We start from the raw sequence: 10,942 nt of genomic DNA on the forward strand, positions 1-10,942 counted from the left end.
GGGGCCGGATATTTCAACAATATCCGGCCCGGATTATCCGGCACTGGCCAACTTTTGCTGTTATCTTTTTGACAGACCGACCAAATCCAACACACATAAATATGAATCTATGTAAACCCTGTACCACTTAAACAAACATTAGTGTATCACATATATTGACATCAAACACACAAAACATAATGTGAGAGATGTTCTTTCAGTCGCGCCACGTTGACGGACAGTGACACCCTCTGCCGCTGCTCCTCCTTCTTGGTGCCGCTGTCGGAAGGCTCGAAGTCGTTCTTCTTCTTCCCCATGGTGCTGCAGCAGCGCGCGGCGATGGTGGTGGGAGTGGAGGTGTGGGCGATGGCATAAACGATGTCGATCGACTTTTAAGGCCGGCCGCGCGCGGGAACGATAACATTGAGGGCGGCGCAGAAGAGGCAGCCGCGACATTGATGGCGAAGGCTGCGGCGCAGACGCGGAAGCGATGCCCTCGATACAGCCACGCTGCGAGGCGGGCCCTGTGGAGAAGCGAGCGGTCACTTGGGGCGTCCGCGCAGCGTCCGCCGCGACGTATTTCAGACGCAAATATGCGCCGGGTTTGTGTCGCTGCGAACGGCCCGATCACGATGTGTCGCCCGCTGGAGCATGTTCAGAAGCATTTTCGGTCCGAACAGACGTAAACGATCGCTTTGCGTCGCCATTGGAGGACTGGATCGCGTTTTTAATTGTTCTTCAGGGTCCTCTTTGTATAATCTAGGCCCCTATGTAATTTGTGTATCTCTTAGGGTCTCTTTGTACTCCAGTATTAATAGCAGCTTGTCGGGTTGCACCCGAATGAATTTCAAAAAAAAAAAAGGATGCCCTCGGTCCATCGATGGCCACAGCCCACAGCAAAGCAACGCCAATGCGCTTCTACGGTTCTAGCGATCAGTACAGGTAACTTTGTTTCACCGTGGAAGGCCACGCGCTATCTGCCGACAGTCGACTGCAGCCAACGCTCGTGCCGCTGCCGCTGCCACTGCCGTTGCGCACACTCACACTGTTTTTTTTCTCCGTCTTTGTTGACTGCCTGGCATCTCTGCGTGTCCCACCTCGGCTGGCGAGGGGAGGCACGAGAAGGCTGAGGCGGGTATAAGAAGGGGAGGTGGGCGAGCGTTCAGAAGCATCTTTGCGCTTGGGGCAATGACGCAGCTAGTGAGGTTATACCGAGGCGCGTCAATTGCTGGTTGAAAACTATTTCCAAACCCCCTCTTTGGCCCTCCGGGGCCACTGAGAATTTCTGAAAGGGCTCCCTCTCCTTTGGGCGAGGGGAAAGCCGTACAAGTCCAAAATCAAGTTTATTCTGTGTCTATTATGGATCTGTACCCCTTGGGATCGATAATTTTTTTGGATTTATTAACCAAAGAAATATGACTTTCTTGACTCTTGAAAACACAAGAAATGTTGGTCATAATCGATTCGCCCAATAGGGCCGGCTGCTCATATATATATAGGCGGACACATGTACAATTACAGGTACAACCCTCAGAAAACACGGGGACCTATACCTATACAATATGTTACTCAATATTGGCTACTCCCAAGTTTTTTTTTACATACAAGGTTTCAAATGGCGAGTGTACAAACAAGTAGCGAAACAAAACATATAAGATTTACAACCAGTTTAATAAGTGGGCACAAATAAGATGAAGATGCTTGCCCAACACAAAGCCTATCCAACACTGAAGATACAAGACTAATGAGGAGTGCTAATCTCTATCCCTGATAGTCGCGTGGAAAGAGCGAATCTGACCAACCCTCCACTCCACAGCCTCGTGATTCCGCCCACTTCTTTCACACCTGCAGATACATAGATATTTTGTATAACCCGTCAAAAGGTTTACTCGGGAAGACCCCATAAACCGTAAATTAAGTAACAGTAAAATGGAACCAGCAGGGCCTCTCCACAGTGATTTGACGTTCCTGGCCGTCCGATATGACAATCTAACGATCCAAAACGTGTTTAGCGTACTAAACTGCCTTACCTTCCCAAACTGGCCCATTAAAAAGGCCCGTTATCATTCTAGGGCCTCTACTCGCAACATTGTGTTAGGCCACATCGCATTGCTTGGGCCAGAAACAGTCTAACAGGCCTATCTATTTTGGCGTCCGGTGGTATTATCTTCTTCGTGTTGCTTCTTACGGGTGTGATACGTCTCCGACGTATCGATAATTTCTTATGTTCCATGCCACATTATTGATGTTATCTACATGTTTTATGAACACTTTATGTCATATTCGTGCATTTTCTGGAACTAACCTATTAACAAGATGCCGAAGTGCCGATTCTTGTTTTCTGCTGTTTTTGGTTTCAGAAATCCTAGTAAGGAAATATTCTCGGAATTGGACGAAATCAAAGCCCGGGGGCCTATTTTTCCACGAAGCTTCCGGAAGTCCGAAGACGAGACGAAGAGGGGCCACGGGGTGGCCAAACCCTAGGGCGGCGCGGCCCCACCCCGGCCGCGCCGGCCTATGGTGTGGGCCCCCGTGCCGCCTCTTGACTTGCCCTTCCGCCTACTTAAAGCCTCCGTGACGAAACCCCCGGTACCGAGAGCCACGATACGGAAAACCTTCCGGAGACACCGTCGCCGCCGATCCCATCTCGGGGGATCCAGGAGATCGCCTCCGGCACCCTCGCCGGAGAGGGGAATCATCTCCCGGGAGGACTCTACGCCGCCATGGTCGCCTCCGGTGTGATGTGTGAGTAGTCTACCCCTGGACTATGGGTCCATAGCAGTAGCTAGATGGTTGTCTTCTCCCCATTGTGCTATCATTGTCGGATCTTGTGAGCTGCCTAACATGATCAAGATCATCTATCCGTAATTCTATATGTTGCGTTTGTTGGGATCCGATGAATAGAGAATACTTGTTATGTTGATTATCAAAGTTATGCTTATGTGTTGTTTATGATCTTGCATGCTCTCCGTTACTAGTAGATGCTCTGGCCAAGTAGATGCTTGTAACTCCAAGAGGGAGTACTTATGCTCGATAGTGGGTTCATGCTCGCATTGACACCGGGACGAGTGACGAAAGTTCTAAGGTTGTGTTGTGCTCGTTACCACTAGGGATAAAACATTGATGCTATGTCTAAGGATGTAGTTGTTGATTACATTACGCACCATACTTAATGCAATTGTCCGTTGCTTGCAACTTAATACTGGAGGGGTTCGGATGATAACTCTGAAGGTGGACTTTTTAGGCATAGATGCGATTGGATGGCGGTCTATGTACTTTGTCGTAATGCCCAATTAAATCTCACTATACTCATCATGATATGTATGTGCATTGTCATGCTCTCTTTATTTGTCAATTGCCCAAGCTGTAATTTGTTCACCCAACATGCTTGTTCGTCTTATGGGAGAGACACCTCTAGTGAGCTGTGGACCCCGGTCCAATTCTCTTTACTTGAAATACAATCTACTGCAATACTTGTTTTACTCGTTTTCTCTGCAAACAATCATCTTCCACACAATACGGTTAATCCTTTGTTACAGCAAGCCGGTGAGATTGACAACCTCACCTGTTTCGTTGGGGCAAAGTACTTTGGTTGTGTTGTGCGGGTTCCACGTTGGCGCCGGAATCCCTGGTGTTGCGCCGCACTACATCTCGCCGCCATCAACCTTCAACGTGCTTCTTGACTCCTACTCGGTCCGATTAAACCTTGGTTTCTTACCGAGGGAAACTTGCCGCTGTGCGCATCACACCTTCCTCTTGGGGTTCCCAACGGACGCGTGTCGAACGAAAAGACAATACGTCAACCACGCGCATCAAGCAAATTTCTGGCGCCGTTGCCGGGGAGATCAAGACACACTGCAAGGGGAGTCTCCACTTCTCAATCTCGTTACTTTGTTTTTGTCTTGCTTAGTTTTATTTACTACTTTGTTTGCTGCATTATATCAAAACACAAAAAAATTAGTTGCTAGCTTTACTTTATTTGCTATCTTGTTTGCTATATTGAAAACACAAAAAAATTAGTTTACTTGCATTTACTTTATCTAGTTTGCTTTATTGTCTTGTACTCAATATTAAATACAAAAAAAAAATATTTAGTTACTTTTTGTTACCATGTCTAGCTCTGAACCTGTTACTTCTTCGCCTGAAGAATTAGTCTTCACTTTTAAACAAGGGGATGAGGAGAGTTTTAAGGATGCTTGGTCTAGAATTTTTACTTCTTATCGTGAAACTGAACCTCAAATGACTCTAAGTTTGCTCCTTAGTAATTTTTATTTTGGTCTTATGGTTCGCTATAGATATGCTTTGGATACTTTAGTGGGAGGAGATTTCCTCCATTGCAATGGGGATCAAGCTTTTAATGCCATAAAGAAGTTGGTTGCATCACATGATTCAGCTAATAATTTTGATTCAGCCCTTATCAGCATTCATAATAGATTAAATACTCTTGAGACAAGTGCATCTCGCTTAAATGAAAACTATGGATACATTCGTAACCGTCTTGATCAAGTTTTAGTGAACTCTGAACTTTCATTATGGGATCCTGCTGTTAAAATTGTTATCGGTGATCGAACTCTTCATGCCTACTGTGATATTATGTATGAATTTTGCCTTATGCCTGAAAGCATTTATAAATCTTTGAAACTTTGGGGAGTCGAAGAAGGAGGAGAAGAGATAACTCTCATTGATAACTCTATTATAATTCCTAAGGGAGTAGCTGCAGGTGTGCATACAACCATACTTGGAAGAACAATATCCATTGATTATCTTGTTATTGAAACAGGAAAAATCATACTCGGGAGATCCCTGTTGAAACTATTGGGAGCGATCATTGATGTGGGAAAAGGCACTCTGGAATTCACCTCTATGCCGGGGGAAATCATATATTCCCTAAACCAAAGGGAAGGAAAAACAATAAGAAAGGTAAGGGTAAAGCCCAAGGTAAGGTTGACGCACCACCCTTCGATAATACTTGATACACACTTTCGCGCCTAGCTGAAAGGCGTTAAAGAAAAGCGCTTATGGGAGACAACCCATGTTTTTACCTACAGTACTTTGTTTTTATTTTGTGTCTTGGAAGTTGTTTACTACTGTAGCAACCTCTCCTTATCTTAGTTTTGTGTTTTGTTGTGCCAAGTTAAGCCGTTGATAGAAAAGTAAGTACTAGATTTGGATTACTGCGCAGTTCCAGATTTCTTTGCTGTCACGAATCTGGGTGTATCTCCCTGTAGGTAGCTCAGAAAATTATGCCAATTTACGTGCATGATCCTCAGATATGTACGCAACTTTCATTCAATTTGAGTATTTTCATTTGAGCAAGTCTGGTGCCATTTTAAAATTCGTCAATACGAACTGTTCTGTTTTGACAGATTCTGCCTTTTATTTCGCATTGCCTCTTTCGCTATGTTGGATGAATTTCCTTGATCCACTAATGTCCAGTAGCATTATGCAATGTCCAGAAGTGTTAAGAATGATTGTGTCACCTCTGAATATGTCAATTTATATTGTGCACTAACCCTCTAATGAGTTGTTTCGAGTTTGGTGTGGAGGAAGTTTTCAAGGATCAAGAGAGGAGTATGATGCAACATGATCAAGGAGAGTGAAAGCTCTAAGCTTGGGGATGCACCCGGTGGTTCACCCCTGCATATATCAAGAAGACTCAAGCGTCTAAGCTTGGGGATGCCCAAGGCATCCCCTTCTTCATCGACAACATTATCAGGTTCCTCCCCTGAAACTACATTTTTATTCCATCACATCTTATGTGCTTTTTCTTGGAGCTTCGGTTTGTTTTTGTTTTTTTGTTTTGTTTGAATAAAATGGATCCTAGCATTCACCTATTGGGAGAGATACACGCTCCGCTGTAGCATATGGACAAGTATGTCCTTGGTTTCTACTCATAGTATTCATGGCGAAGTTTCTCCTTCGTTAAATTGTTATATGGTTGGAATTGGAAAATGATACATGTAGTAATTGCTATAAATGTCTTGGGTAATGTGATACTTGGCAATTGTTGTGCTCATGTTTAAGCTCTTGCATCATATGCTTTGCACCCATTAATGAAGAAATACATAGAGCATGCTAAAATTTGGTTTGCATATTTGGTTTCTCTAAGGTCTAGATAATTTCTAGTATTGAGTTTGAACAACAAGGAAGACGGTGTAGAGTCTTATAATGTTTTCAATATGTCTTTTATGTGAGTTTTGCTGCACCGGTTCATCCTTGTGTTTGTTTCAAATAAGCCTTGCTAGCCTAAACCTTGTATCGAGAGGGAATACTTCTCATGCATCCAAAATACTTGAGCCAACCACTATGCCATTTGTGTCCACCATACCTACCTATACTACATGGTATTTTCCCGCCATTCCAAAGTAAATTGCTTGAGTGCTACCTTTAAAATTCCATCATTCACCTTTGCAATATATAGCTCATGGGACAAATAGCTTAAAAACTATTGTGGTATTGAATATGTAATTATGCACTTTATCTCTTATTAAGTTGCTTGTTGTGCGATAACCATGTTCATCGGGGAACGCCATCAACTCATTGTTGAATTTCATGTGAGTTGCTATGCATGTTCGTCTTGTCTGAAGTAAGGGCGATCTACACTGAGTTAAATGGTTTGAGCATGCATATTGTGAGAGAAGAACATTGGGCCGCTAACTAAAGCCATGATTCATGGTGGAAGTTTCAGTTTTGGACAAACATCCTCAAATCTCTAATGAGAAAAGAATTAATTGTTGTCAAATGCTTAAAGCATTAAAAGAGGAGTCCATTATCTGTTGTCTATGTTGTCCCGGTATGGATGTCTAAGTTGAGAATAATCAAAAGCGAGAAATCCAAATGCGAGCTTTCTCCTTAGACCTTTGTACGAGGCGGCATAGAGGTACCCCTTTGTGAAACTTGGTTAAAGCATATGTATTGCGGTGATAATCCGGGTAGTCCAAGCTAATTAGGACAAGGTGCGGGCACTATTGGTACACTATGCATGAGGCTTGCAACTTATAAGATATAATTTACATGATGCATATGCTTTATTACTACCGTTGACAAAATTGTTTCATGTTTTCAAAATCAAAGCTCTAGCACAAATATAGCAATCGATGCTTTTCCTCTATGAGGACCATTCTTTTACTTTCAATGTTGAGTCGGTTCACCTATTTCTCTCCACCTCAAGAAGCAAACACTTGTGTGAACTGTGCATTGATTCCTACATACTTGCTTATTGCACTTATTATATTACTCTATGTTGACAATATCCATGAGATATACATGTTACAAGTTGAAAGCAACCGCTGAAACTTAATCTTCTTTTGTGTTGCTTCAATACCTTTACTTTGAATTATTGCTTTATGAGTTAACTCTTATGCAAGACTTATTGATGCTTGTCTTGAAGTGCTATTCATGAAAAGTCTTTGCTTTATGATTCACTTGTTTACTCATGTCATACACATTGTTTTGATCGCTGCATTCACTACATATGCTTTACAAATAGTATGATCAAGATTATGATGGCATGTCACTTCGAAATTATCCGTGTTATCGTTTTACCTGCTCGGGACGAGCAGAACTAAGCTTGGGGATGCTGATACGTCTCCGACGTATCGATAATTTCTTATGTTCCATGCCACATTATTGATGTTATCTACATGTTTTATGCACACTTTATGTCATATTCGTGCATTTTATGGAACTAACCTATTAACAAGATGCCGAAGTGCCGATTCGTTGTTTTCTGCTGTTTTTGGTTTCAGAAATCCTAGTAAGGAAATATTCTCGGAATTGGACGAAATCAAAGCCCGGGGGCCTATTTTTCCACGAAGCTTCCGGAAGTCCGAAGACGAGACGAAGAGGGGCCACGGGGTGGCCAAACCCTAGGGCGGCGCGGCCCCACCCCGGCCGCGCCGGCCTATGGTGTGGGCCCCCGTGCCGCCTCTTGACTTGCCCTTCCGCCTACTTAAAGCCTCCGTGACGAAACCCCCGGTACCGAGAGCCACGATACGGAAAACCTTCCGGAGACGCCGTCGCCGCCGATCCCATCTCGGGGGATCCAGGAGATCGCCTCCGGCACCCTGCCGGAGAGGGGAATCATCTCCCGGAGGACTCTACGCCGCCATGGTCGCCTCCGGTGTGATGTGTGAGTAGTCTACCCCTGGACTATGGGTCCATAGCAGTAGCTAGATGGTTGTCTTCTCCCCATTGTGCTATCATTGTCGGATCTTGTGAGCTGCCTAACATGATCAAGATCATCTATCCGTAATTCTATATGTTGCGTTTGTTGGGATCCGATGAATAGAGAATACTTGTTATGTTGATTATCAAAGTTATGCTTATGTGTTGTTTATGATCTTGCATGCTCTCCGTTACTAGTAGATGCTCCGGCCAAGTAGATGCTTGTAACTCCAAGAGGGAGTACTTATGCTCGATAGTGGGTTCATGCCTGCATTGACACCGGGACGAGTGACGAAAGTTCTAAGGTTGTGTTGTGCTTGTTGCCACTAGGGATAAAACATTGATGCTATGTCTAAGGATGTAGTTGTTGATTACATTACGCACCATACTTAATGCAATTGTCCGTTGCTTGCAACTTAATACTGGAGGGGGTTCGGATGATAACCTCGAAGGTGGACTTTTTAGGCATAGATGCGGTTGGATGGCGGTCTATGTACTTTGTCGTAATGCCCAATTAAATCTCACTATACTCATCATGATATGTATGTGCATTGTCATGCTCTCTTTATTTGTCAATTGCCCAACCGTAATTTGTTCACCCAACATGCTGTTCGTCTTATGGGAGAGACACCTCTAGTGAACTGTGGACCCCGGTCCAATTCTCTTTACTGAAATACAATCTACTGCAATACTTGTTTTACTGTTTTCTCTGCAAACAATCATCTTCCACACAATACGGTTAATCCTTTGTTACAGCAAGCCGGTGAGATTGACAACCTCCCTGTTTCGTTGGGGCAAAGTACTTTGGTTGTGTTGTGCAGGTTCCACGTTGGCGCCGGAATCCCTGGTGTTGCGCCGCACTACATCTCGCCGCCATCAACCTTCAACGTGCTTCTTGACTCCTACTGGTCCGATTAAACCTTGGTTTCTTACTGAGGGAAACTTGCCGCTGTGCGCATCACACCTTCCTCTTGGGGTTCCCAACGGACGCGTGTCGAACGAAAAGACAATACGTCAACCACGCGCATCAGGGTGCGATGCGAATCCTCCTCCGCCCGCGCCGCCGATCCTCCTCCGTCTGCACCCCCGACTCCCACTCCCGTATGGATAGCGAGTGTAAGTTACGAATTCCCCAATCTTGCGTTTTTAGTTCTATTTCAGCCGGATTTCTAGAGTGCCATTAATTGACCAATTTTATATCTTCTCCGGCTATGGCGTCGACGAAGATTGATTTCCGTGCAGGCCGTCGAGTGGTCTCCGTCAACACGGGCCTATCATCGGGTTCGAAAGAACGGTTACAAGGCCCGTCATCGGAATTGGAAAATGCTTCTCCTTCCCGTCCGAAGAGCCGACCCATCGTTGGATTCGGAAGAACAGTTCTCCTGCCAGACGAGTTAACTCTCTACCGGCGCTGTAATGTTGGATTCATGGTGGTAATTTCGACCCATTCATTATTCTTGTAATTATTCTCCCTCATGTGATTAATCGGAGCGTTACTATAAGTTCTTCCTTCACATTGATCTAAATATGTGGTCTTTCCTCACTACTTTCATCTGTCGTTGTTTAGGTTTGTCTTTCTGCTTGGCTGCAATCATGTATTGTTTATCTTAGGTACCCAAATGACATACTTTTTACTTGTTCAGTAATCAAAGTTCAGTGTGGCCTCTCGCTGCTTTTCAGATTGACACTGAAATTATATGCTACATGGATATTGCAACTGACCTGGATTGGGCTATGCACTTGATAAATTTAGTATGCGCAACCACAAGGCAAGATGTATCTACGATTCGTTCTGTCACCACTGACTTCTGAGAAGCGCGATGTCATTGATTGTTAGGGACATGTTCCACCATTTGAGGTGCAAATTTCTCTTTCAAGTGTTTGTTTGAACTTGCATTTTTCTTACCGATGCTTGTATATTTAAAAACATTGTTGTTTGAAAATGCATATCTGTTGTGCTTTGACTTCAGAAGAACCAGAGGAATTTCTATGAGGGCTTTTATCAGAATGTAGTTACCACATTGGCAGTGAAGAGTAAACTGCCGTTTGCTGGTGGAATTAAGGGAGAACTAATTTACAAGGAAACTTGTCTTCATTTTTAACCTTGCATTCCATCTCTGACATCTACCACTTACAATTTATTAATTGTCCGAGGAATGCAGTTTTCGGACCATGAAGGAATAAACTAATATTGCCAGTCAACACATGATGACGAAGGCATTATTAATTGTCTGGAGATATTTGAGAAACCAAGGTAATTTATTCTCTTTGGGCAAATAATTCTTTTTGTTTCAGGGAATTGAGAATCTACTAATCAGAACATAAAATCATTTTGGCAGTGGTTCTGTGCATTTCCTGACTCCAGTCAATGACTTACAGACTTTGACTTGGAATTTTTTTCAAATTTGCAATCATTTTCGTTTCAATTGGGAATTGAATGTAAGCCTCAGCTTCATTGTATACTCGTGTCTATATTTGGTGGTTTATATGCTGCACTGTGTGTTGGAGTTTTCCAACTAAATACTGGTATTAAAGTCAGTACTAAATATTTGGTCAAAGCATTTTTGTCTTCCATTAGGTGATGAGGGGGAGCAGCGTGAGCATGTTTTGCTCCTTTGTTTTATGCAGCACACATCATTCAGCCCTGATGGTAAAATCATTGCTGTTGTGGGAGGCGATCCTGACTGTGATGTATACTGAAGACAATCTGGCTTATTATTCTGGAAATTGCTATTTTGGCGAGAGCAAAATTCTAGAGGAGCATAAGCTGCTTTCTGAAACCTGTTGGCAGCAAACT

General features: G+C 43.6%; 1 non-coding gene across 1 annotated transcript; it reads left to right on the plus strand.

Annotated features, from left to right (window-relative positions):
* The first annotated feature begins 1,149 nt into the window (after positions 1-1,149).
* Positions 1,150-1,302, plus strand: LOC124650834. Its single transcript, XR_006987241.1, has one exon. It is a non-coding gene; the product is annotated as a U4 spliceosomal RNA (small nuclear RNA).
* Positions 1,303-10,942: the final 9,640 nt, after the last annotated feature.

This window comes from Lolium rigidum, chromosome 4 (genome assembly GCF_022539505.1).
Source record: "Lolium rigidum isolate FL_2022 chromosome 4, APGP_CSIRO_Lrig_0.1, whole genome shotgun sequence".
NCBI lineage: Eukaryota > Viridiplantae > Streptophyta > Magnoliopsida > Poales > Poaceae > Lolium > Lolium rigidum.